Source organism: Myodes glareolus, chromosome 6 (genome assembly GCF_982192425.1).
Source record: "Myodes glareolus chromosome 6, mMyoGla1.1, whole genome shotgun sequence".
In the NCBI taxonomy this organism is placed as follows: Eukaryota; Metazoa; Chordata; class Mammalia; order Rodentia; family Cricetidae; genus Myodes; species Myodes glareolus.
The window spans coordinates 62,342,976-62,370,339 of record NC_142031.1 but is presented as its reverse complement, the minus strand read 5'-3'; the positions used below and the strand labels follow the sequence as shown (position 1 = coordinate 62,370,339).

At 48.4% G+C, this 27,364-nt stretch overlaps 1 protein-coding gene across 3 annotated transcripts in view; it reads left to right on the top strand.

Moving 5' to 3' along the window:
* The window catches only part of Cyria (CYFIP related Rac1 interactor A), a 113,616-nt gene that overhangs the window by 26,396 nt on the left and 59,856 nt on the right, over window positions 1-27,364 (top strand). For all 3 annotated transcript variants that reach the window (XM_087907245.1, XM_087907247.1, XM_048439722.3), the window contains exon 2: window positions 16,263-16,405. The gene's annotated coding sequence lies outside the window, so the exon portion shown is untranslated. The remainder of the gene's footprint in view (window positions 1-16,262; window positions 16,406-27,364) is intronic.

Genomic DNA, 27,364 nt, shown 5'->3' with positions numbered 1-27,364 from the left:
TGCAATGGCTGGGAACTATTTCTTCCTGAGAGAAGGCTTTTCTCCCACACGCACCGTCTGCACTCCAGGTACTTAGGCCAGCATCCTCCACTTGTCTTGCCTTTATTTCCCGCGGGAGTCAAAGACGTCCAGAATGAGGGCTGATTGAGAGAGGGAAGCTGGAATCAGCTGGGTATTCTGGGCCCACCCTCTGTAGCAAAGAGGCTGCCCTTTCATTTGAATATCAAATACGCTTCCTCCACCTATTTATTCACTAAGATTCAAAGAGGCTTTCTGAGAATCGTCTTTCCACCTGAAACTGGAAACACTCATTTGGGTAAATAAAAAAGGAGGATTGGGGGCCGTTGGCGCTGCTCCCTCCTTACTGTGCAGGTGTCGGAGAATGAGCCCCCAGCATAGGTGTGAGCAGTGGTTGGAGGACCAGGCGCTTCTCGACCGAAGCTGCCTCTACTGTCACCTCTAGGGTTGTATAACTGGATGTGGGGGTCCTGAGAAACTTGGGGACACTGAACGATTTGGGAATCTGTAGCAACCAAAAGGGACACCCGAGTCAGATGAATCGTGCATATAAGGTTTTTCTGTTGGCATGAGCCCATGGCACACTATGAAACTTGATGGCATCCTTGGTTTCCAGCATGTTCCTAAGCTCCCAAGGCAAGCTGCTCATATTGGACTGCGGTGTTTATCCTGTCCATGCAAAGTTTTCTCCTCCGAAAAGCATAGACCTTTCATGTTTTGCTACCATTGTTTCTTAGCATGTATCAAATTAGTGTATCTTTGGATTGGATTGTTTTAGAAAAACAGGTATATCCGCCTTTCTAGTGTGTATATTTGCTTTCATCTTTAATAAATGATAAGATTGTATATGTAATAAAATTACGTGTGCATATAAATCAAGGACTTGTTTTTAAAGTTATTTTTATGATTTATTATTGGTAAATGTTAGATTTGTATAATTATTGGATAATCCTATGTCCCTGGAGCCACATGGTGAAGAGACTGTGAGGGGAAGAAGCTCCAGAGACCCTGATCTAGACAGAGCCATAGCTGCAGAAGTGACCTTCTCCTTCTGGGAATCAGGGTCTCTTTTCAGTTTGTTCTCTCTTTCTCTCTCCCTCTCCCTCCCTCTCTCTCTCTCTCTCTCTCTCTCTCTCTCTCTCTCTCTCTGTGCATGTATGTGTGCATGTGTTCTATGCTCATGCACATGAATATGGAGGCCAGAGAAGGAGGACATCAGGGGTCTATTACCCTCCACTTGAGCCCAGGTCACTCATTGATCCTAAAGCTCACCATTCAGCTAGACTGTCTGGACAACAAGTTCCCAGGACCTGGCTGCCTTAGCTCCCTAATCTCAGCTGACAGACACCAGCCATGCCTAGCATTTTTTGTTTTTTAACTTGGATGCTGGGAGATTTGAACTAGGATGACCTCTTGTTTTCCCACCAAGCACTCTTACCCGTTCTCTGTCTCTCCAGCTCCTAGTTTCTCACTTTGTTTTATTCTAACACTGGGGATATGGAGGGTGCATGATGTTTTCCCATTTTAGGGACAGAACTATCACTAGAGCAGGGATGTGAATAATAACAAGATAAAACACGTATATGAGGCGAAGTATAAACCAGGAAGATTTGTCCCATCTAACCTAAAGAAAAGTAAAACCCTGTATCAGAGTGTAGATTCCTCAAGCTTTCCTAGGGCCCTGTGGCTCAGTGTCTGCGCCAAGCTATCATCCTGACCTCTCTCACATCTGCCCCCATCATTTTCTCTTGCTCTTGTGAGTTCCATTATTTGTATTCATTGCTAAAACTTAAAGGAAATTAAATTACGTATATGGGGCAGCAGGAGGTATGTGTACGTGGGAGGACAAAGGTGCTGGGTCCCCCTGGACCTGGAATTAGAGCGGCGTGGCTTTTAACCACCGAGCTGCCTCTCCAGCCCACTTCGGTTCACTTCTATTGTTATTTGCCCTTTACCTGGGCATCCTCCTCACATCCCTCATCAGCCTGGCAGAAGACTGTGTGGCTCAGCTTAGGTTCCTCTAAGAATTCTTTCCCGGCCGGAGACTCCCACCATGCAGGTGGAATTCTGTGTTCATCATTCCGCCTCCCACCTGCTCTGCGTCCCACCATGATGGCTGCTGTGCTAGATTTTACTGCCGCACCATGTATTCTTGTCTGGTAGCCTAACAGCTATTAGCAGAAGAAGGTGGGGTTGCCACATTTTGTTCTCAGAATGCCAGAGATAGAAGACGCATAGGAAGTTACAGTCTGAAGGTGTCTCTCAATGAGATCCATCCTCCTAAACCCCATGCCTCTGTCTAGACAGATCCCAGAGAAAGATTCCATGCACTAATGGGACTCCATGATTATCCTATGTGGCTATACCCAGAAACAGAGATAAGGTCATAGTCACCTTGTGCTTCCCCCATGACCCTGGTTCTCGTTACCATGCTCAGTTGACATCCTGAAGGGGGCACCTTCCAGAGTCCATGGCTGCAGTCTACCACCAAGTTAATACAATCCCTGGTAAAGAAAGAGATCCCGATATGAGAATGAACCCAGGGTGCTGACTCAGACCCCCTCTGCCACTGGCTGGCTATGCACGCACTGATATCTGCCGATTGGCTCTGGGTCTTCATCTCTGCATCAATAAAAGGAAACCAAAAGATGCTATGAGAAGCTACTTTGATAAGGAGGGGACATTATTTTGTAAAGTGCTCAGTTGCACATAGATATTGGCCAACATGAAGATGAAGAAATCACAGCTTCCAATTGAGTAAATCGTAGTATCAACATACAGCCAAGTGATTCTCGCTGGGACCCATCGTCTTAGTGCAGAATGCTGGAACAGAATGCACAGCCCCATGGCTTAGACAGCAGAAATGTATTCTTCATGGTTCTGGGAGCTAAAGAATCCAAGCAAGGTTGGTGTCTGGTGAGGATCCGATTCCTAGTGTGCAGATAGTGGCTTCATATGGCTTCATATGAGTACCGGGGAGTCCAACCCTTCCGAGTCACCCAGTCACAGAGTTCCATCCTTGTGGCCTGGTTCCTCCTAAGACCTTATCTCCACAAGCGCAGCATTGGGAATTTTGTGTTCAACATGTGGATTTTAGGAGATGTGATCATTGAGTTCCTAGGACTTCTTCTTTTGTTGCTTTAGTTATTACAGCTTTAAATTAGAGAGAGAGGGTTATTTAGGCCTGACCAGTCAAATCAAAGAAATCCATTTACTGTTTGGCCAGGATATGTTTATATTTCTCTTAGCTGGGCTATAATAAGACCCACCTTGCTAGAATGTAAATTTGAAGGACGAATGAGAGACGTGATGCTTGGAAACTGCTCTCTCTGAAGCTTTTATATCTCCATTCTGCGGTCCCAAGTCCTGCCTGGGTTACAGCCTGCTGGCCGTGTCTGAGCTGTAGGGAAACTTTAAGGAGGGAGAGAGGGAGGAAGGGAAGGAGGAACGGAGGGAAGGAGGGAGGGAGGGAGGGAGGGAGGAAGGGAGTATAGAGAATTTAAAAGCCACTCTCTCTGGCAAAGTGTGGTAATCAGGGTTGAATGCACTGAAGCCTGTGTTTAAGAGCCAGCAAGGAAAGCAGCCAAGTCTGCCAGGCCTGGGGCATTTGCTACTTCTCCCACCCCCAGCTTGATCAAGCCACAGGCCTCATCCACAAGGGAAAGGGAGGGAAGGTTCCTGGCTCAGGTGACTTCCAGCTCTCGCGTTCAGGAAGTGTGTTTTATAGCTGAGCCAGCTGTCATTCATAGACCAGGAAGGGCAAAATCCTCTTCATCACCTCGCTCGCAGTGCTAGTATCTGCAAAGCCACTGGATCCTACCCGGTCTAGAATTAGCTCTGAGCCCTTGGACTTTTAATTAAAGGGCTGCGTGAGTCAGGTGGTTTATGGTTGGCCTTAACATCTTCAGGGAGACGTGGAGGGAGGGCCTTGTTCTGTCATCTTCCCCTTTAGAAATCTGAGTGAGGCTGTAAATGAGGAGTGTCCCAGAGACTTCCAGGAAGGGCCTGTGGCTTCTGCTTCTCCTCCTGCTCTGCAGACGCCAGGCCCTGGAGGCTCGGTGACAGTAGGTTTGTAGCCTGCTCTTGGTCTTTTCCTTGGGAGGGCCAGAGTTGAGCCAGCCCCACGGGATTCTCTTGTGGTTCCCTAGGCTCGCTCGGCTTGTTAGTGTTTCTTAACCTAACACTGTGCTCCACTTTGGGTGGTTTGCGCTAAACGCGTTTTTTCAATCCTCAGCGGTGCCGAGAATAAAAGGATTGTCTTTTAAAACGTAGTTTTGAATGTGTTGAAAAGAAGCCTGCCTGCTGCGTGTCTCTGACAATTGCCTCCCTGGAGGAGGGCTGGGAAACCTTATCTTCCCAGATATCTCAACTCCTGTTTGAAAGGGGCTTAAATAAAATTGCCTTTCTGACCAACGCTGACAGGGTCAGCAGGGTGGTGATTATTTATCTAAGCTGGGTCTCAGGCTGCAACTTTATACTATGCTTCCCACTTCCCGGCGCCTTCCAGAGGAAGAGATAATCTGATCGTACTGGATAGAGAGTTGTTCAGTGCTAGGGTGTGTGTCATGATTGGACCCATTCACCCTGTCCATAAACATCTGTGGATACTGTGAGAGCTCTGCCTTCCACCGGCATTATCCATCCCTGGCCCACATCCGTGCTCTGCCCATTTGGCTAACCTTCCAGGACTCCTGCCAAGAGACCTGGATCCTTTATTTTCATCTAGAGGCCAATGCATGTGCAGACTTGCTTTAGCTCCTGAGTGTGAATATCTTCACTCTTCCTGGGCATGGTGGCTTGAGTGAGAAATACCCCCAGAGGCTTACATATTTGAACACGTGGTCCTTGGTTGATATTTGGGAAGTTTGCAGAACTTCGAGCCTAGCTAGAGGAAGTGTGTCACTGGGGCCAGCCTCTGAGAGTTTATAGCCTCTCTCACTGTTGTTTCTCTGCTTTCTGAGTGTGTTTGGGGATGGGATTTCTCAGTTTCCTGCTCCAATTGCCTGTGGCTATGCTTTCCCACCCTTATAGACTCAAATCCTCTGGAGCTCTACGGCAAAATAAATTCTTTCATAAGTCACTTTTGGCTATGGTGTGCTATCGCAGCAACAAAATAATGTTACTAATATACTCAGCCTTAGCATTGCTGGCATTTGGTGCAAAATATGTCCTTCGTTATAGGGCACTTAGAAGTTTTATAGCCAGTAGCACCACACACACACATACACACACACACACACACACACACACACACACACACACACACTTCAATTTTGATGTCCAAATATGTTTGCAAACATTGATTAATGCCTGGTCTGTATTTATTGTTACCAAAGTACTTTTCTATTCTTTTCTTAAAAAAAAAAAAAAGAAACTTATGGCCAGAAGGGTAGGCATTTGGGGAATAGATGTAGCTGTAATTAAAATGGCTTATGTTTGGACTGGAGTGATGGATGGTTCAGTGGTTAAGTGCACATGTTGCTCTTCCAGAGGATGCAGATTATGTTCCCAGCATCCCACATGGTGGTTAACAACTATCTGTAATTCTAGGTCCAGAGGATCCAAGGTTATCTTTCTGCCTCCATAGGTACTGCACATTTGTAATGCAGACGTCCATGTAGACAAGGCAGCCCGCGTGTGCATATAAAATAAAAACAAATAAGTTTAAAAGCAGAGAGAGAGAGAGAGAGAGAGAGAGAGAGAGAGAGAGAGAGAATAAGAAGCAGCCTATCATCTCATGAACCTATTTTGCACCGTGGTAAGTCAATGTTTCATTAATTCTGTGGGATAACAAAAATAAAATTGATGAGGGCTTATGTCCATTTCCATGGTGGGAACACTCGTGTCATGGCTGATTTCTAGGTGCTTGTATGACCTCATTGAACATAAAGTTAGGAAGAGATACAATTGACTTTGATGACCCAGTCCTAGCGCTTCAGAGTGCCGTAAAGTCATATATGCTGCCATACGGTGACCAGCACTGTGCTCTTTATTCTCTCTTGTACCTTAGTCTTCTATCCCAAAGGCAGGCTCTTCACTATTGTGATGCTCTGTGAAGGACACTGTCGCCTGTCATTTGGATTTGGTCACCTCTCCGATAGGTATAAAACAGCTAGGCTGGGCTATTCTCCTTTACGTGCAAAGTGACTGTCCCATTCTAGTCCTTGTAGCAGTATGATGGCCCCAATCATGGACAGAAGCCTCAGAATGTTCACCCCAGGGCAAGATCTCCTAAAAAGAATACACTCTGGTCAGGGACATGGGTGGTGTTTCTCGGTAGTCACTGTGCTGGGTGTAAGATACTTGGGAGGGACCATGTGGAATCTGTGACAGACAAGAAAGGCAGCAACCCCTTTCACTATGGCTATAAAGTGAACTCTTATACCTAAACTGCAGATGCCTCTTGCCCCCTTGTTCCTTGGTGGAGTGATTGGTTGTCATATAAAGGTAAGCTAGCTGATCCCAAGGACATAGCTGGTTTTAGCTTTTTCACCAGAACCATGGCCCTGGAAACCTCTGTGCTTTGTTAAAACTAGGAGAATGAAAAGAATCATAGTTGGCCATCCAGAAGTGGCGGGTCTCCCCCTGTCTTTGATGTCATGCCAATGTGTAACCTTTGGGAGTAGCCTGTGACTGGAATGCAGATAGTGTTGGAGGAGATAGGTGCCCTGTACGTTGGGATTTTATCCCAAAGGTGGCAGGAGATCCTTGGAAAAGGCCTAAGTCAGGAAGACACATCATCAGATCCGTGCTTCGCAAGTTCCCTTTACGGGGTCACAGCCCAAGAGGGACGAAACTGGTCATGAGCTGGAGGGAAGGGCCCGTGGAAAATTGATGAGGCACTCGTGAGCACTAAATGCCAAGAGTTCAAAAGGGTAGAGACCAGTGTGAGCTGCAGTGTCAGTGGGAATCAGAGAAGACTTCCTGGAGGAAGGGACCACTGCCTGCCGCCTTTCAAAGGTGGCATAAAAGGAACACCCAGCCTGAGAGAACGCAAAGCCTTGCTGATCTTTCGGGCTGAGCTGACTGTTCATGAGCCACACTCAGTATGGGCTCCTTTATGAAGGGATGGATTCTGCTAGAAGATGGTGAGTCTAGAGAAACGGTAAGAATGGAAGGTGTGTTTGGCTCTTTTCATGTTCTCTGGAGACTTTATACCTGTCTCTTCTCTTATCTCTCTGCTTCCTCTTTCTTTCTCTCTATGAGAAGGTGTGAGCTGCCAAGGGTCCTGATATAAAGGGATCTTGTTCCCTGTTCTTCAGGGACAGAATACTCCTTTGGCTTCTTGGGGTGAGTGAAAGCCTGGATGCTGATCATGTGACTCGGGGATTTTCCTCACAGCTGGAAGCCCAGGGCCCAGAGCAGCTGTGCTTTTGTCTAGAGCAAGAGCCAGTTTTGTCTGGGAGGCCAGGGCTGACCGTGTCAGTACCACAGAAAATTGGCTCCCAGCCTTTCTAGGTAGGTGAGGCCTCTCTCTCTCTGCCCTGTGATGCGATGGCCCTGTGTCCCTGGTGCCTCTTTTGGGGCAATCCCATACTGCCTCACCTACACAGACCCTAACCTGGGCACGTACTACAGAAGAGATCGACACAAAGCACCGGGCACAGCTTCCAGATGCCATCCTTAGTAGTGGCACTGAGGCCAGGGCCTTGGCCGTTCCAGCATGGCTTGTAGGATTCAAGTAATGTTTGTCATGTGGGACCCATGTGGTTCCTGAGTGCTGGAATCTCTTCAAGAGATGCTGGAACTTGGAGTCGCTGGTCTAGCTGGACCTTCAATAGCAAATGCCTCTCACCATGCAGCTTTCAGCTGTGCTCAGTATAACATAATCATGTGCTCTTTCTGACTTCCGTGCTTGACAGTGGCACTGCCTTGAAATGCCTAAAACCTTTGTTTATACCAAATGCCCCAAGGTAGCTTTGCCTCAGGAATCTAGGTTAATCCTGAAGTTTGTTGAAGTTCAACTGGTCACTTGTTAAATGCCCTAATAACCCTGGAATGGAGCTAGTAGTTCTATTGTGGAAAAAAGACCAACAAGGCTCAAAGGATATTTGTTGCTTAAAAATAATATGTTGTCTGGTGACCGAGGCAGGCTAGTCCAGGCAGAGGCTGCCGCCAGAACGGGTGCAGGTTCCACGCGGCGAGTGGCAGAGCTGGCGGGTGGAGTTGGCGGATAAAAGGCGTACAGGACATAATAGACGTAAGGGTAAACATAAAGCTGAATATTTATTACTTAAAGAAGAGGGAGACAGAGAGACATGAAGACAGACATAGAGAGAGACAGAGACACGTGTGCACACGCCGAGAGACGGGAATAGAAGAGGGGAGAGTTAAGATGGTGACAAGGGAGGTCAGAAGTGGCTGGGAGTGGGCGTGACCTGCCCTTAAAGGGACCAGAGCATAAGAATAACAATATTTATTTGCATGGAGCTAGGATTGATGTCTACAACTGTTTGACCTGTGGCTTTTGCCTCAGCTGTGCCCTGCCTGTACTGCACATAGTAGCTTCCCACTCTGTTACCCTTAAGTTTTCCCCAGGAGTCATTGAGTGCTCCTTTCCCTCAGTGAAACTGCGTTTCATGAGTGAAGACATCCACACTCCTCTTTTGTATAGACCTGTTGATCAGTCACAGAAAGAGGGGTAGGATGCTGAATCTTCAAGTAAGAACTGTGTATCTATCCCACAATGGGTGTAAAGAATGAACGTAGATGCCCGTGACTTTTGGAAAAGAAAACTCACTGGATTTTCAAAGTTACCCAAAGAGGCTTGCTGGCATGCCATTGCTCTGTGAACTGCATTCAGCTGGGATTTTATTTTAATATCAGAACATAATGTTTAAGTATTGTCCTGTCAAGGCCAAGTTTGGGGATAGACCCAAGTCTCCGGTGGTATAATTATATCATCATCCTGGCTTGTATGTCTAGGAAATAGTCAGGTATAGATGACTCTAGACTGTTCCTCTCTGTCTAACTGCTTACCTTCCCTGTGGAGACAGGATAGGGTATCATCTGTTGACATCTCGGACTTACTGAATTGGTACCTCTTACTGCTTCTGAAAGTTGACACTCCTGGAGTTGCTTCCCTAGGGAGAAAGGGGGCAGGCAAAAATGTCTGATGCCTGGCATTTAATTGTCTTTTTACTCAGAGCTGCCAGAGAAGGAAACCGACTGCCTTGTTATGTGCCTCCCTTGCCTCTAAAACACCTGGAATAAAGAACACTCTAGAAACTGCCTCCAGGAAAAGGATTCATTCTGGCCTTTTGTTCAGGGAATGAGTTGTGGCCTCACTGAAAGACTGAGTGGAGAGTTCTGAAGGTTCCAGCCTCTGCAATAGGGACATTCACTTTAACGGCAGCATAGAGAGGACAAGGATCACAGGCCACTTCAGAGCCTAAAATCAAACATGTAGTTCTTGTTCTGTTACCACAGGCCAATAGCATCTCCTTCACCTGAGACTGGATCACCAACCGTGAGCAACACTTGGCTTGGCCTCCTCTTTATGGAGCCTGGGAACAAGGGCTCCAAATGCACACTTCTCTACTCCAATATTAACACAGAATATCAATCTCAGTCTTTCTCAGCTGCTCCCATCTGTATGGTGTAGTGGTATAGATAACAGATATGCCACTATTGCCAGGAAGGCTGATCTGAGTCTTGGGAAAGGACCCAGAGAAATAGTCATGAGGTTCCTACCATAGAGCAGTGGTGACAGGTGATGAGTTTTGGTAAGTAGGACATACATCTCCTCCGAATTAGGGAACATGCACACATAGTATGTCCCTTTGCAAATAGGGAAGAGTCACACGGTGTGGTATCTTGGTATCTCAGGTGGAACCTGAAGCCCTGTACAGAGATGGGGGCGGCTGAGAGCTACCAGACTTTCCTTGGGTCTCAGCCAACCCCTGTCTGTAATATCCTCTGAATGCATACTAGAAACTCGAGTCCCTTCAGAGCATGGATGAATGGCTGTTGCTCCTTGGTTTATATTGATATGTGGGTTGAATTCATGACTGACTTCCTGGTATCAGAAGAAAAGCAGATGCCTCTCTCCTCTTGGCCTAAGATCCTTTAGAAGGAGGGTTCTTGGGGAAGATGTGAAAACAGAATTGCTTCTTAAATAATGGTTCCTTCCTCCACCGGCCCAGAGTGGGCAGGGAAACTACAGTTTCTCACCCTCCAGGCAGGGTTGGACGCTGCTTGCAGAGGGAAAGGCTAGGATTTGTGGAGCTATATGCTGATCTCAAACAAAGCTCAGACCCACATCCCTATGTAGGCGCAGCTCTCTGTGGCCGTCTTAGGCAGCATAGCCACGCCCACTATTCCAGCAACTCATCCAGTGGCCAAGTCTGGCTGAGGTCATAGAGCCACTACCAGGCCCCCACTTCTAGAGGAGTAGTCTTTCAAGGAGCACAAAGCAAAACAAGCAGTGGTTCAATTTGTGGATGGCTGGAATACAGGGAACCGACCAGCCCTCCCTGGGTAGCTTGCCAAATCTAGTCCCATCTTACTTCTCCAGTGACACGGCTACCTCGAGCTCATGCTACATACATGGCCTTATCAACTCAAGGAACTCAAAGGGAAGAATAATTGTTACAAAGGAAGGTTTGTGTGGATTGGGGAGTGGAGTTGTCCAGCAGAATTCATGCAACTGGACACGAGAATGACCAGCCCATTGCATGAATTGCATGTGGGGGTCCATGTTGATGTGTCTGGGTCAGTCTTGGCTTCTGTCATTTGTCCCAGCCGTGTTGCTAGCAAGACTACCTTTTGTTCTCAGAAACATCAAAGTTTCGATGACAGATTGTAAGCACACCTTAATTCCATGTGACCTATCTACGCAGAAGTGGTGAGTAGCACAATAGCACAAAGCTTAAGTTGTGTAGGGTGGGCCGCGGAATTCAGTGAAGTCCTGGGCAGGGTCCCTTAATAGCTAAGAAGTGGGATATAGTTTATCACACGGGCAGTTCTCTGAACCATGTGTTACTAATGTGGCTTCAAAGTGAGCCGGTACGCTGAAATGTCACACGAACAGTGGCTCCCAACCTTTCTCACAGCCTGCTACCTTTGACCTTTATGAAATTATTTAGTTACCTCAACTGCGAAGTAGGGCTGTGCATACGGACCTTCAAGAGTTTAAATAGTGATCTCCTTAAAAGCATCTGGCTTGCATCCTGATGTAGGACAGACCGCCCACTAACGGCAGCTGCTGTTATTGTCATTATGACTGTTTGTTGTCCCGGGGTTGGCAGTGTTTGGGCTTTATTCTCAGCATCTGTGAAACGGTAAGAGGTGACTTCTGTCCTGTCTTGTCCCTTCTTTCTTATGAGATTGGATCCAGGCAGCCAGGAATCCTTGGGAGAATATATGCCATTAGCCTGGGGACGGCAAGCAGAGAGTTGCCCACCTGCCAGCCCCAGCTGCTTCATTCTCTGGGCCTTGGGAACTGATTTCCCAAGACATCATCATTGCCCCTTCCACCCACCCAGATGATCCATCTCAGGCCTCCAGGGTCCAGCCACTTCCTTCTCCTACGAGTGGGGCTATATAAACATCGAGGCCAGGATACCGCTTACTGGTGGTGGCTGACCCCAGCGGGCTGCTGGCCAAAACGGATCAGGGACTAAATCCTCCCGTCAGCTGTGAGCACTTCATGCCATTCCCTGCCCGGAGAGCTTTGCTGCCTCCTTCTCCGCTGAATGAAGAGTCCTCTGTTCCGAGGGGATTTGTTTTTATTCAGCTCTTTCCAGTGTCTTGCCCTTTAATATAGCTGCTTTGAGAGAGAGTTTTAGGAAGTGCTTAACAGCAAGAATTCCAGTCAGAGTGGCCGAGTTCATAAACTGACTCTCTCTCTCAAACGCTGAATCTCTTAGACCAGAGGCTAAGCCCTGAGGTATCTCAGTTTTCTTAACTGGAAAGGGACGGCAGCAGTGCCAAGTCGACAGGATTTCTGTGAGACTTTAGCGGGTGACAAGGTGTACAACTGATGCTTGATTCAGTTAGTCCCTGCTCTGACACTCTTTTGTCCCCACTCCTGCCGCTGTGGGGAAAATGTCACATGAAGCGCTCTGCGCCAAGGGCCTCACTCTGCTTCGGAGAATGGGGAATTTTGAAGGAGCTCACTCATGTAATGGCCTTTTGCTTCCCTATCTGTCCGGTGTGGAGTCACAAACGTGTTTTCTCAGGCCTTTGATCTTACCCTGTTTCTCCCCTTTGCTTCTGTTGGTCCCTACCCTGCTCCTCTGCCACCTTAGACTCTCGGAATAGAAGACCCACAGCTGTCAGCAGCTCCTTCTCTGGCTAGGAGGGGGAGGGATGATGTGAGAAGGTCACTGCACTGGATGTCACCAGTTAGATGCTGCCTGTCACGCCTTCATTCTGTCCCTTGGCTCTGGCTGAAGTTTTCCCCATTTCTGGATTTTAGCTTCCCCAGTTTATTCAACAGTCTTTGTAGCTCTTTGCAAACTGAGCAAAGGTTATGGTACTGAAAACCACATTCCTGGTCACCATGTGCTATGGAGGGCTAGCCCTCCTGCTGATCACAACACCGTAGGCTGTGGCAGCATCCGCAGAAGGATAGACCTCAGAAGGAGATTAGGACAGTGGGATGCTAGGTTGTGTCACCGTGGAGACAGAGATGGGCTGGTGTTGCTTTCCTCGTTTCATCTTGGCTCTCCCTTGGACATTTGGTTCTCACAGTCAGATAGGAGCTACTACCTGAAAGAGCTTGGATTCCCCACAAAGATGTGCTTACTCAGGCTTATCCCATGTTTGTTTGGATAGTAAGAAAATGGTTTACAGAATCTAGGACAGATCCCTAGAAGGCCATTCAATGTCAGACCTCGAGAATATCCTCACTGGGGGCTTTGTGATCCTGTCTAGGAAACAAGAGGGGTTGGGACCACGATGAGAGCCCAACCGATCCCCCTTGTTACCCAAATACTAGCCCAGGAAGCCAAGCCAGGTAGATGCTAACAAAAGCTGCCCAGACGCCAGCTTACCACTTCCTTCTCTGGGTTTGAACTGTACTTTCTATTAGCTTCTCTGATGCGCAGTTTTGGGGAACCGCTGGAGTGCTGGACTTGTGTACTAGTTAGGGATTCTACATTCTCTGCTCCTTCCTCGTGCCTGTGGGAGCGTGAAGGGTAGTGGGTCTCTTCTCTCTCTCTCTCTCTCTCTCTCTCTCTCTCTCTCTCTCTCTCTCTCTCTCTCTCTCACTGTGTGTGTGTGTGTCTCCCCTGCCCCCCCCCCCCCCGGTCAAACAGTGATAATGTTAATAATCTTCCTACAAATGTCTCATCATTAACCCTTCACACTCAATTCTTCTGTTTTTCTTCTCTGACAGTTTCATACATGTGTATGGTGAAGCCTGGTAACTTTCTACCCCACCCCCTGTTACTTTCTCTCTTCCTCCTTGGTCTTCCATGGAATTCCTCTTCCCAATAAGACTCTCCCACACTTTTATGTATTTCTGTGTATGAGAGAGAGAGAGAGAGAGAAAGAGAGAGAGAGAGAGAGAGAGAGAGAGAGAGAGAGAGAGATTCTGGGACAGAGAGTCCTGCTGATTGGAATTAGGGTTGCTTATAAAGAGCATGGGTGAATGTTAATTGACTAAGTCCTGGACCACGTAACCAAGGACTAGACTCCACAAGGAAATGATGCTCGCTCAGCATAACCAGTAACTGCCAACCATCATTGAGGGAGCAGGGGGTCTCGCTGACCCTCTCCCTTGTATAAGACTATTTCTGTGAGGTTGTTGAGCTCACCAGGAGAAGCCACGCTTAATGATGTGCATTTGGGGATAAGGAACTTCTGGAAGCATCTCTGGGTGAACAAAATAGATGGAAAGCGTCAGGGCAGGATCTTAGCCATGCCATAAAGACTGAGTGTTCTGAACCTCTGTGTTAACCGGTTGAAGATAGCTGGTCCGGTTTCGGTAAATGAGATTCATGTATGCCTCCCAAACCACGAACAATCTGAAAGTGGCTGAGAGAGAAAGCAGATGGCGGGGGCCTGGGGAAGCTCTCCAGATGTCTAGTCACCATCACCTCAAGAGTTCCTCTCTTATTTCTAGAACCTTCTTGGCTCACCTACTCTCTCAGGCTTTGCCAAGAGGTGTGTGTGTGTAGGGGGGCCTTCCACCACCCTTTGGAAATTCACTTTTTTTTTTAGTGTTTCCACCCAGCCTTGTATTGGACAGGCCAAGCTCTAGGGCTGGAAGTAGAATTTATGGGTACCCACCCACAGGACCCTCTTCCTCATGTGCGCCACACCCTATTTTCCAAAAACCCAGCTCCACAGTCTGCTCAGAGAACACTCGCTGGTGGAGGACGTTCCAAAGCGGCTGTTTTCTCTAGTGTTTCCTCCCCCACTTCACTTCCTGTTTTTTTTTCTTCCTCTTTCTCCGCCCCCGCCCCATCTCTCCTGGCATGTCCAGGCTGTCTGAGAACAGGAACAAAGCCCGGAGCATTGACAATCATGATTTCCTGCGGTGCCCTCTGCCTGCAGCTGCACAGAGCCCAGGCGAGTCCAGCCTCCCAGAGGCAAGCAGAGAGCTGGGCAGTAAGCTCTGGCTTTCAAAGGCCTCCTCCGCCCTGCCCTAGGACCCAGGAAGAATACCCCTCCCTGTCTCTCCAACACTGACAGCTCCCAAAGCACTTTGTCCTGCGTTTGAGGAGGACAATGGTTGCATAGACAACTGCTGGTTTTTGACCCCAATAAATGTAACGCAACTGATACGCACAGAAAGTTCTGGGAGTCAGAGGTGGCCCTGTTTCTTTTTCTGTTTTATATTTTCACTTTTGCCCGGTTTTATTAGGCTACTTTCTCTTAGCTCCTCCCTCTGCTGGTGACCTCCCTCTTCTCTTCCCAATTAGTCTACCTCCTCTTTCCTTGAGTGCATGCACACCTGTGTGTGTGCGCGTATGTGTGTGCACACGTGTGTGTGCAAGGAAGCTCTATGCAGGTTGGGCTTGTCGGTGCACTTTCGTCACGCCTCAGCAAACCATCTAGCTGTATGAAGTTCAGGGTTCTAGTTGTTGGGAAAATTGAAATTAGCAGGGCCTGACAAGACAAAGCTTAGGCCAAGTTGGGGAAATATGGGCACAGAGGTCAAATGATGAGCCTGGGAGCTATGGTTTGGTGAAGCAATGTTAGATACGTGTGTTTCTTTTCTCAGTTCGTTTTCTGGGTTGAAGTGTGGTTGTTCAAATACACAAGAGAGCCAGAAAATCCCTATAAGAGTTAGCACTCACAGAAAGGGTCTATATCCTTTCCTATTTCTCTGTAACAGGGAGAGAGAGAAGGAGGGAGAGAGGGAGGGGACAGAAGGATTGAGAGGGTTGGAGAGAGAGAAAGACTTGTTGCCCCTAAAAAGCAAAGCCCACCTATGCTGTGTCCGTGGCTCACAGTCTTCCATAACAATGTTTTTATAATGAGGGAAACATGGACACCATCTGAGTCACGTGTCTGAGATGGGCTGCTTTACCAATTTAGCTCCCTCGTGGCAAACCCATAAAAACTACAAAAACAGAAGCCCGGGGAAAGTTTCACCTCTCTGTGAAATGTTTTTAAAAGGGAGGGGAGCTGGGCCATGCCTCAGTGTGTGAAGTGCTTGCTGGGCAATGTCGTGAGGACCTACGTTCTGATCTCCACTACCCATATACATGCTGTACACGCGTGGTGACCTGCTGAATCCCAGTGCTCAGGAGGTGAAGATGGACAGATCCCTGGGGCAAGCTGACTAATAGACTAGAGGATAAGTGAGCTCTGGGCTCAGTGACAAACCCTGCCTTACTGTATAAAAGGGAGACTGATGGAAGATACCCCTTGTCAACCTCTGGCCACATATACACACACCCGTGCGCACAGGGCTCATACGTGTATGAACACACATACATGGATATATCCACACATACAAAAGAAGCCTTCTGTTCAGGGTCAGCAGTCACTCTTCGATCAGCCTGACCACGAGGCTACATTCTAAAGTTCCCCTTGCCAGAGAGTCCAAAGCCAATCTGGACCGCCTCCCAAACGGATGGTCTCAAGGATGCTGTTTTCTTCTTCGAGCCTTAGTTCCCCCAACTACGGAATGAATGAACTGGACAAGTTTATGTCCTGGATGTCTTTCTCTATTGGTAGCCCCTGATCCTGCAATTGTTTGCGCGTGGCGTAGAACCTGCGATGTGGTAGGAGAAGGCCTAGAGATCGCCTGTCATAGTAACCTGGCTTTCGTTTCCCTTCCGCAGGGTTACCACTCCCGTAAGGACAGGGACTCTCGAGGACCACAGACCTGATTTGGGGAGCTCCTTCCTGTAGCCTCGTTGCTGCGCCCACTGTTTTGTCTCTTCAGCCTGGATTGGTGACACACAACCACTGGAGATCTTTCCAGGTAATGACCTGCTGAGTTTAAGGACGGCAGAAGTTGGTAACTAGCATTTTGGTAGGAAGCGTGTAATGTGCACGTTTGGAGACCGCACGGAAGCACAGGGCTCACTCATCTCCCTAGGTCTGTCGTCTCTCATTAGCAGCTGTGCCTCCCAACGCTGTGTCTAGGGAAAGACTCAATGAAAGAGGACACAAATGAGAACTGTCGCGTATTCCAGGGAAACTATGGTTAGGAGGTGGTCCAAGGCCCCTGGGCATGTTTAGCTGTATTCTCAGTGGCATCTGGGTCGCTCTGGGTGTCTGGAATATTTAGGCCTGAAGCAGTAGATTAGCATGACACGTAGGGGAGGAATAGGTTAGAGCTGGTGTTTTACCTGGTCCCAGTTGAAGTCCCTCCTGCCTTTTCTAGCTAAGCGTATTTAGACCAGCAGAAGTCCTCGGGTAGGCAGCCTCCCGAGGTGAGGTTTAGGTGTCCTGTAAGAGGTCTGGTTTGCATCCCATTTACAGTATCTTCAGGGAGAAGTGCAGTTTACGGTCATCCAAGGGCTCGTGTGGAACTTTCTCATCGCCCCTTTCCAGACTGCGCATCTGTTTCTCTCTCACACACCCCCCTTCCTGTGTCCCATTGATATTGGACAGTGTTTCTTTTCCTATGGGCAGTGCATGACCACATCTATTTGAATTTCTTCCTTGAATTTGCATATGATGTGGGCTGACAAGCCTCCCCATTTGACTAAAGATCTATGGGGGCTTCAGCTTCCTGGGCTCTCACTTACGAGTGCATCTCCCTTAGGCTGACCTGGAGCACAGTAGGACAAGGTGAGGGAGGACGGAGGCAGCATTCTTTACACTGAAATGATCACCAGTCGGTGGAGTTACCTGTCTCTACCTCCTATGCTCAGTCTGTTTTTCATAGAGCTTATTGTCATTCCCTTAAGAGCTAACACCAGAAGTACTTCATGAGCAGAAGGCAGTGGATAGAGCCCAGCTAGGGAACCCCTAAGGTATTTACCCACCTCAGTTCCCAGAATCTTCAGCCCCACACTTTCTCATCCGTTCTTTTGTGGATAGCCTAGCCTGGGGCGCCCTTCCTTTCTTCTTCCTGTCTTTTTCCTCTAAATGCTCCCTGAGCTGTGGGACCACCCAGAGGAGGGAGAAAAGCACCGTGAATTAGAACAACCCCAGGGTGCATTTGGCTCTGTGTACTGACTCTGCTAAGGTCATTGCTAAATTGCTGAGTCTGTGTCTCTCCCTGTGGCATGGTGATTATTTCCAAAGTTGCCCGTGAGGCCTAAAAGACTTAATTCACTGTCATAGTTTCTTACTCCCAGTGAGCCATAGCAAAGGTTAACTCCTTTCCCCACCCAACTTTTGTAGAGCTACTTAATCACAGCTCTAGCCCCATAATGGATTCTGTGAACTGTGTGACTATAATCTGTGGGCAGACGCTGTCCCGACACCAGCAGGTCCCCAGCAGTTAAAGAAGGAGAGGCTGTCATCAGGCTTTATAGCCCAGCGCTTTGGCCAGGGCACTCTCCCCAGTCTAGCCTGTGGAAGGTTTGCTCTCTCCACTGCCAAATGCAACTTCAGGACCCGCCCCTCTTTCAATCCCTTGACCAGATCCCCAGGTACCTGAACTATCAATGATAAATTCTCTTCCTTCCAGAAGCTTTTTCCCTTCAGATCAGCACATGTCCGGGGTCTAAAAATAGGTTTGTGTGATTTGGGGCAGGCGTTCAGATCTGAGACTCAGAGAAAAAGTTCAGTTCCAACTACAGTCTCCTCCAGACATTCTCCGTTGACTTAGCTGGTAGGGGCATTTGCCAATCCCCCAACAACGTCCATTCCTTCAGCAAATATTTGTAGAGCATGTGTTATCTGGCATGCAGCAGGTGTTTTTCAGTGCTGCAGCTAGCAGTGCAGAAGGAAACAAAGTCTCCATTTTCAGGGAGTTGCCATCTGGGTAAGGCCAGGGGTCAGGAACAATTAGCGCATGTGCAAGTATTTGTGCAAGTATTAGAGGGCCCGTTCAGCATAATGGGGAAAATACAGCAAACAAAAATCACTAAATAAATCTGAGTAAGAGGGCCACACTGTCCGGGAACCAGTCTTGCTACAAGGGCTGGACTGGAGACTCCTGATGGTTATCTCAGGAGGAAAATGAGGGACTACGAAGTGAGAAGGAATTGCTGAGACAAAAGCTCCAGGGGACTGGGCCGGGTCTTCAGGGAGCTAAAAGTAGCCAGTGGGATTGGAACAGAGGAACGCAGGGAGAGAGGGAGGAGGTCAAAACAGGAAAGTGTGGGCAGGTAAGAAGGATTCTTAAAGGCCACTGTCAGGAGGACGCTGGCGTTTCTGTCCTGGCTAACTTTCCCTGATTCCTTTACTATCCCTCTCTCCTTTCCAGTACTTCCCAAAAACCTCATCTCCAAAACATCCCCACATAGACACAAAGGTAAGTGTTCTTACCCAGTAGAGTGTCAATCATTCATTCAAAGAACCTTTTCTGGGCTCTGGCTCCTAAGACTGGAGATGAATGAGTATGGGCCCTAGCCTTAGGAGTCTCCCTGGTGCTTGTTCAAGGTTCTGTGGAAAACCTCAGTGAACGGTTAGGTCAAAATGAAAAGTTGCCCTAATATGATCAGAGTAGAACCAATTTGCTAGAGTAGGGATTTTTTTTTCTCCCAGAACCACCCAAAGGTCAATTCCATGCATGCATCTGGAGTTCATTTGCATAATAGGCTCTTGCCAGGACTTGCCTTCAGGCTAAGCAGAGGGAGGGGGGATCAATTTCATTCCTTAAATGTTTGGATCTTCTCATCAGCACCTACATGCAGTCCTTCAGTCCTCCACAGAAGTGCTGATTAGAGTCCACGCCCACGCTGAGGTTGTTTATGGTTTTATCAGACCCTGTAGCCTGCAACACGTAGTTACCAGCAGTAAGGCCCAAAGGGTGTCAGGGAAGCTAAGAGGTCATTGACTCAGACCCAGTACAGCCAAAGGCCAGAGTAAAGGATCTCCCTGGGGGTGATTTTCCTCTCAGACCTAGCCAGGAAGTCTGCAGGTAAAATTGAGGGTAGGCCAAGAACCTTGAAGGGCAGGGTGTGAGGAATCTCCCTGAAGCTTGGGAGCAGAGGCCTCGGCTGCTGGTGTGGACTCAACCTTCCTGGTGGCTGTGACTGGAATCTGAGAGATGCTAAGCAAGCTGAGGGGTCAGCACAGAGTCTCAGATGCAGGGCTAGGTGGTTTGAACTTACCAGAGAGCTGTGAAGCAGTCTTGACAGACATTAAGTAAAGATGGCTTGCCAGGGCTGGGGAGGTGTGTCTCGGCTGCGAAAGTGCTGGTCATGCAAACACAAGGACTTGTGTTTGACCCTCAGAACCCCTGTGAAGTAGATTTAGGTGTGGTGGTCCACATTTAATAACCCCAACACTATGGGGTCAGAGACCCAGGTGTGGTGGCCCACACTTTGTAATTCAAACACTGCGGGATCAGAGACACATAGTGCCACATAGTCCGTAGGGCTTGCTGATCAGGAAGCTTCGTCTACTTGGTGAGTTCCAGGCCAGGGGTAAATCCTGCCTCAGGAAAGTAAAAACAGAAAAATAGGTAGTCATTTATTGAGGAGTGGAATTCTCTGTCCTACACAGACCACCCCCCAGGCACACACGTACACTCATACACAAACAGAGGCACATGTCACACATCCATAGATATGAGTACCCGACTATATGTGACCTTGAATACACACACAGACATACACACACAAACACAAATATATGTGCACCCAAATATACATGAACGTCCACACATTCATTCTCTCTGTCTGTCTCTCTTTCTCTCTCTCTCTCTCTCTCTCTCTCTCTCTCTCTCTCTCTCTCTCTCACACACACACACACACACACAAACACACATACACACACAAACACAAATATATGTGCACCCAAATATACATGACCATCCACACATTCATTCTCTCTGTCTGTCTGTCTGTCTCTCTCTCTCTCTCTCACACACACACACACACACAAACACACACACTCACACACACTTAGAGATACACATGCACATACTTATAAATATGTGCACCCAAATATACATGAACATCCACACTCTTATTCTCACTCTTTCTATCTTTCTTTTTCTCTCTCACACAGACACACAGACACAGACAAACACACTCATACACACTTAGAAACACACACACATGTACACAAATTTGTATACCCCGATATACATGAACACAAATATACACACACTCACACACACAGGCATATACATACAAACACAAATATATGTACATCTAAACACCCAAATATACGTGAACATCCACACACTTTTTCTCTGTCTGTCTGTCTGTCTGTCTGTCTCTCTCTCTCTCTCTCACACACACACACACACACAGAGTCACACACTAGATGTTCTAATAGGATTGGGGTTTCAGAAAAGAAAGGCCTGATTTCCTCTGTGTCTGTCTCCCTACCACCACCACCCAGTTCCTTTGACTGCTGACTGCTCCTCTTTCTGTTACTGGGAGACACAGTCTTCTCAGGTCTAAAGGAGATTCTCTTGTCAGCCCCACATAGGCGCCATGGTGGTTGATGGCCACAAGGGCCCCTCCATCACCTGTTACTAGGTAGTGCTGCAATAAGGCTTTGCACACCGTCTTGGTGCCCCACTTGCGGTGGGAGATGGGTGGACCTGAACCCCTCTTTCTGGTAGGCAGGCTCCCTGGCTAATGTGCAGAGACTAGAACTTGGTCCTTTACGTTTCCTTCAGTTCGAAAGCAAATGGGTTGTTCTCACCTCTTAACCTTTTATCCACTCACACTAAAATAGAAATTTCCTTTTTATCAGATGGGCGTTCGTGAAAAAAGTACTGTGTTTTTAACTTTGGCAATGTCCTGAGCTCGGCCTTTGAGTGCCAATAACTGGACCCATTCTAGGAGTTTGCAGGTGATTGACAGAGACAACACAGCCAATAGTGAGAAGAGCAACTCATAGACAGAAACCTGGGCATGAACCAAGTGATGCGGGCAGGAAGAGAAGTCTGCCGTCTTCTTCCCTAGCTACCAGGGAAGGGCTTCAGGGGGTCTGTATGAGCCGGGCACTGAAGGAGCTGGAAGAGAAGGCCTCCCTACAGAAGCACCGATAAGCAGGGACTGACTCTCAGAGCTCTATGCTAGGAGTCGGGAGAGCAGCAAGAGAGCTTGTCATATACAGATCATGCCTCGGCTTGCTTTTTAAAAATCCATTAGGAGCTGCCTCTCATCCTCCCACCTGTTCCCAGCAGTGACTAACAAGCAGCAAACTGAATAATTTGCCTTGATCTCCTCTCTGACCCCATGGAGGCATTGGTGAGCATAATGAGATACGAGATACCAAGGGAAGAAATAGCAGGTGGATGAGAAAAAGGAGAAGAGGAAGAGAAGGAGGAAGAAGAAGAGGAAGTGGCAGCAGCTGCCTTGGCCATCTCTGTCGTTCAGGTTGCACTGTAGTTCCCTACTGGTAAAATGCAGCTTCCCAGAGGGAGGAATCTGCTGTTGCCTTGTGGGTGCACAAAGCAGTCCTTCTCCCTTTCTCTAGGAGAGAGACGGGCAGGCAGAGACAGACAGAAAGAGAGAAACGCAGAGAGAGAGACAGAGACAGGAAGAGATGTAGAGAAACAGAGATAGGTAGAGACAAACAGACTGAACCAGACAGACAGAGACAGACACCGAGAGAGACATACGTATGTCTGTATATGTGTGTGTACATGAGAGGTGTGTGCATGTCCATTTTATATACATGTGTGTACATGAGTGTATATGGGTGTTTATACACATCGTATTAAGTATATTCTAGAACCTAGCACAGAGCCTGGTTTTATCAGCCTTCCACTGCCTCTGCTGGCTGGAAGATGAACAGGTGGGTGGGTTGTCTAACTGTGCCAAGGTCAGTGCACTTTGTGCTGTTTTCACACCTAGAGAGAGCATTAGAGTGGGACCCGAAAAAGCTGAAGTTCAGAATGTTGACATGGCTCGCCCCAGGTCTACAGCTCTTAGGACGTCGGCATCCGAACCCTGGAATCATCTCCTCTTGTGCTGTGTGTCCTCCTTTCTATAACAGTAAGAGTTTCTCAGCAAATGAGGTCTTTTTGTGTCCTTGGGCCCCACCTCATCCTCTCAAATGCAGAACCGAATAGAGTAATGGCAGACGGAGACTCGCGTCTGGAAACTCTCTGAAGGCAACACCTTGCTCTGCAGGTGTTCGCTCAAGTACTTCCTGGCCCAGGGAATTCCCTCCCTTACAAGGAGACTGGCTCTTGTTCCAGAAGGAGTACAGCTTCCTGTTGTAGAGGCACGCTAAACCCAGCCGGGCCTCAGTCCTTAGGACCATAAACAGCTCGCCCGTGAGGCTCTGAAGCCTGCCTGTGTTGCTGCCCTCATGGAGTTTCTTGGAAGACCTGTTTCCCTCCCTGTAACCAGGACGGACGTGTCTGGCTCTTGCTTTTTGGCGTCCAAGTTGCCCTGGTGGGCTGAGGTTGGAGACAGGCAGGATACATGGCGTTATGAATTTTCTTCTCCCTAGGGAAGACTTCAGACCCAACTTTCTCTCACCCACTGCTCCAGGGGGAGGGAGGACTTCCCTTGACAAAAGGATTTTGACAAAGAGAAAGAGAAGATGCCAGTAGGAAGGAGTGATGAGGAGAAAGGAGGGGCCAGTGCTCTCATTGGGAGTTACTTTAGAGATCTAGGGAGACACCCAGCCTCCACCTCTACCACCCCCATCTCCATGCACAATGATTCCACGCAAGCTCTTCCTGATCTGCCCTGTCTTGGCCCTTTAATCCCCTAAATCCACCCCAGATAGCGTACCCCAAGTAACCCTTTCTTGATGACCCAGATGCAAAGGACTTCTTTGTTTTTTTTCTCTAATGGTGCTGTCTCCTCGGAGGCACTTCTCAGTATTACAGGACACAGGTAGAAAAGAAATTGGAGGCCCCTGTCTTTTAGGGCTCCCAGACATATTGAGGCTCCAGGTTTGTTCCGTATCTGGGGTGGGAATTGGGAGAGGTAGATGGGGTCATTTGGCTAAGATCTGAAGCTGAGTCAGTCTCTCTATTGGGTCACCTAAGATGCCAATACTCTGGCCCTAGGATGGAGATGTTACCTGACTTGGAATATAGGAAAACATTCAGGGGTTGAGAATGGGGGCAAGCTGGCAGAGAAGCCACCTAGAGTGGCTGCAGCAGCGTCTCAACTAAGGACTCTTGCTTGGCCATCATGGCCTCTCACAGGAGCGCCCTGTGAGCACCCCAGCTCCTTCTTTCAGGTGTGGAGCCTGAGTATGATGCTTGTCTGGGGAGCATGGGCGTGGCTGTCTAGCACCTGTCTGTGGTTGCAGTCCCATGAGATACAGACGGCATGGAAACGGGATGGTGTTAGCCTGGTCATTTGTGCCTACTTTCCAGGATTTCCATAATCCAAATAGTGTACTTCCTAGAGGCTAGGTAGAATTGGTTCAATTATCAGCCATTAAATAATTCGTCTATAACGTGGCCTTCCAAGGAGCACTCATGAGTATGCTCTCCAACCTCTTGAATCCTGAGCTTCTAGAGAGGTCAAATGGGAAAACGGTTCTAACCACACATGTGTGCACACGCAGGTTCTGGTCCTTGAATGAGTTAATACCTACAGATACTCCGAGTGGTCTGGATTACAGTAAGGACTCCGCTAGTACTTGTTTGGGTTTTGACCGGAAGCGTCTGGGATTTCCTTCCAGAAGTAGGCTTCTGGGCCACAGAGCCACGCAGCTTTTGAATGCCTGCTCATTTGGCCGCTCCTGGGTCTAGGAAACTGAAGTGCTAGGTAGCGAACTCACGGAGATGACGTCAGCAACAGTGATGAGCAGGCCTGGGCAGGTCTCAGTAGCCTGTGACATTCAACCAAGGGAGGATGTTAGGCCACCACAGGCAGGAGCATTCTTGAATGTCGTGATATTTCATTTGTATTTTAATAAATAAAACTTGCCTGAAGATCAGAAAGTTAAACAGCCGCCCTGGTCAACCTTTCAGGCCAGGCAGTGGTGACGCACACCTTTAATCCCAGTAGCCACACTAGTTTGACATAGAAACCGGGTTGTGCACGCCTTGCATCCAGCACTAGAGAGGAATATAGGATGGGAGGAGACAGCTCTCACTCCCAGTCTCATTCTGAGGATTCCTGGAGGTAGAATCACCATTTCGGACTGAGGTGGGGTAAGAGTCAGTGGCTGCCTGCTTTGCTTTCCTGACCTGCAGGTTGAATCCCAGTATCTGGCTCTGGATTTTTATTAGTCATGCTACACTTGAACAAGGAAGTTCTCAGAGAGGAGGGTTGGAGGTTGAGGGTCAGGACAGAATCAGAAGACTGAGGGAGGGGTGGGTGGAGGGGGGGTGGGCTAAGGGTGACTCAGGCATAGGGTGCTGCTGTGAATGGGAAAATCAGCTAGAAGAAGAAACTATTCAGTGGAGAATTTTTGTTTCTCTTTGGTTGGTAGGGCAGTTGCCCTGACTGTGAATCCTGCTTCACTAGGGGAGGAGAATATACCATGTAAAAGTGTGAGGAGAGGGAGTCCCCAACAGGAGGGACTGCCCCAGAACTGGCCCAGCACAGGCCCCTCTTCTGTGTACAGCCTGAGCCTGGCTGGCCTGGTCCCCTTGCAGGGCTCAACAAAGACTTGCCTGTCCCTTCCTGACATCAGATCTTACCCTCAGGATTTCTCTGTCCTACCAGGGCAGATCTCACACAGTGATTATAGAAGGAACGGGAAACGATGAATCAAGCAAAGACTGTCTCAGACATCACCATGCCAACATGCCGGGCCTGCAGAGGGAGGAAAATGGTGCCTGCTGGGGGCAGTGGACCAGCTCATGCCCGGGCCAGGTTCCAGGAGCTGGGCCACTGGTCTCAGTTCAGATTCTTTCTAGCTACATGGTCAGTGAGTAGAAGATGCTCAGGTAGGATGAAATGATTGCTTTGTACAATGGGCTGAGTCTTCTCTGCTTTCTTAATTTGTTTTTAAAGCATTGTACTGAACAAATGTACTCGTTTCTTTTGGCTCCCCACCCCCACCTCTGGGGGCACATGATCAAAGTTGGTAGCCCTGACTAGCCTCACACTTGATTTCTTTCGAGGCACGTGCCTCCTAAGCGATGTGGTGACGGGCATGTGTCCCCCAGGACAGGCTGAATTTTCTCATAAAGCAAAGATTTCTGTAGGGAGTTTTGCCTTGAAAAATCTGATAAAAGTATACTGTGTAGAGTACTGTGGGAGATCACCTAGTGCCACTGCTATCTGGTGTGTGCGTGTGTACGTGCGTGCGTGCGTGTGTGTGTGTGTGTGTGTGTGTGTGTGTAGACACGAGAGTCAGCAGTGTTGACAATGGAAAGGGTGCTGACTATAGTCATACAAGGCACAGCCCGGAGTGCCCGCCCACTCATGGATCTTATCCCCCTGAACATTTTAATCCGTGCAAAGCAAGATTAATCAATGAGCCTACTTACAAGGCCAGATGCAAACTCAGCCAGCATGGGAGCAGCTCCTCTGCAGTCCAGGCAGACAAGGATAGCAAGGCAATTTGATGCTGGATTTCAAGTCCTTAGTGGGGTGTAGTGGCCTCTGACTGTGAAGCACCTGCAGACAAACAGAGGCAGGGCTTGCTGTCCCGTATGTTTGTGAGTCTGGCAGTGACTGTTGAGGTTGCTACCAGAGACTCTACAGCAGCAGAACCCAGAAAATTCTTAGGAAAAGAGTTTTGTATGCATGATTGGAAACACGTTGCAGTGAATTTCTGTTCTAGAATTCTTTGTGAGCTTGAGGATCTGAGTTTGGAACCCAGAACCCACATGGACATTCTGGGTGTGGTGCTGTGAGCTTGGAATCCAGTGGCAAGGGTGGTCCTTGGGGTTCGTCAGTCAGCCATTCTAGCACAGCTGGTGGGCAAAAGACATACTCCTGGGGATGACACATAACAGTGTCCTCTAGTGTATACTCTGTCTCTCACATACATGCACTTGTGCATACATGAACACACACATGCATGTATACATACATGTACACACACTTGCACAAAAATTTTTAAAAATCGACTTTTCAGAGGGACTTGAGGACTCAGAGTCAGAAGAGAGATCCAGCCAGCTTTCAGGTAAAGATGGCCAGAAAGAAAGCTGAGAGTTGCCATGTAGTTCCTGGCCGTGGCTTTGTGGTGGTAAGTGGACCTTCATTGTCACCTCAGGCTGCAAGTAAATCCCTGTCTGAAGATAGCGAGAGAGAGGGAGAGAGAGGGAGAGACAGCTTTAGCTGGAAAGCATCGATGCCTCTCTTGGCTCCACAGGAAACAGCAGGTGCCCCAGGCACGACAGACCACCCCCAAGATGAGAGCATCTGATATGACAGAGCGGAACACTGTGGAGATGGCAGTGGTCAGGATGGTAGTCCCTGGCCTCCTTACAGGACGGTAGCTGAAGGAATGGTGGCTGGCCTGCCACCTCCGCCAGGACTGCTTGGCTGTGCGTCCCCCATACCCGTTCTTCCTCTGTTTAGACCTAGGGCTCCTATCTGTACCCCGAAGAGGAATTACAGTCATCAGTCTGGTGTAGCTTGGGTCTGCTGCAGCCAGAGCTTTGCTCCAGAACTCTGGTTACCAGGATGTTCCACCGAGCTGCACTCTCAGATAGGAAGGGTCCAGGGCCAGCTCTACATTCAGGGCTAGGATTTGCTGCCTTCCAGCAGAATTAAAGAATAGGCCAGACAGCGGCCCATCTGTCTGTGCAGCCTGGAGGCCCTGCGGAGAGTGGAAGGCAATATATTCCATTCGGAATGACTGAGTGCCCAGTGTAGCCCACAGACACCACCCCGGGAAGCCTCGCGGCTGGGGGTGTTTGTGAAGATGGAGTGTGGCCAGTATATTCTCAATAGCTGGGCAGGGCCTAAACAGAAAT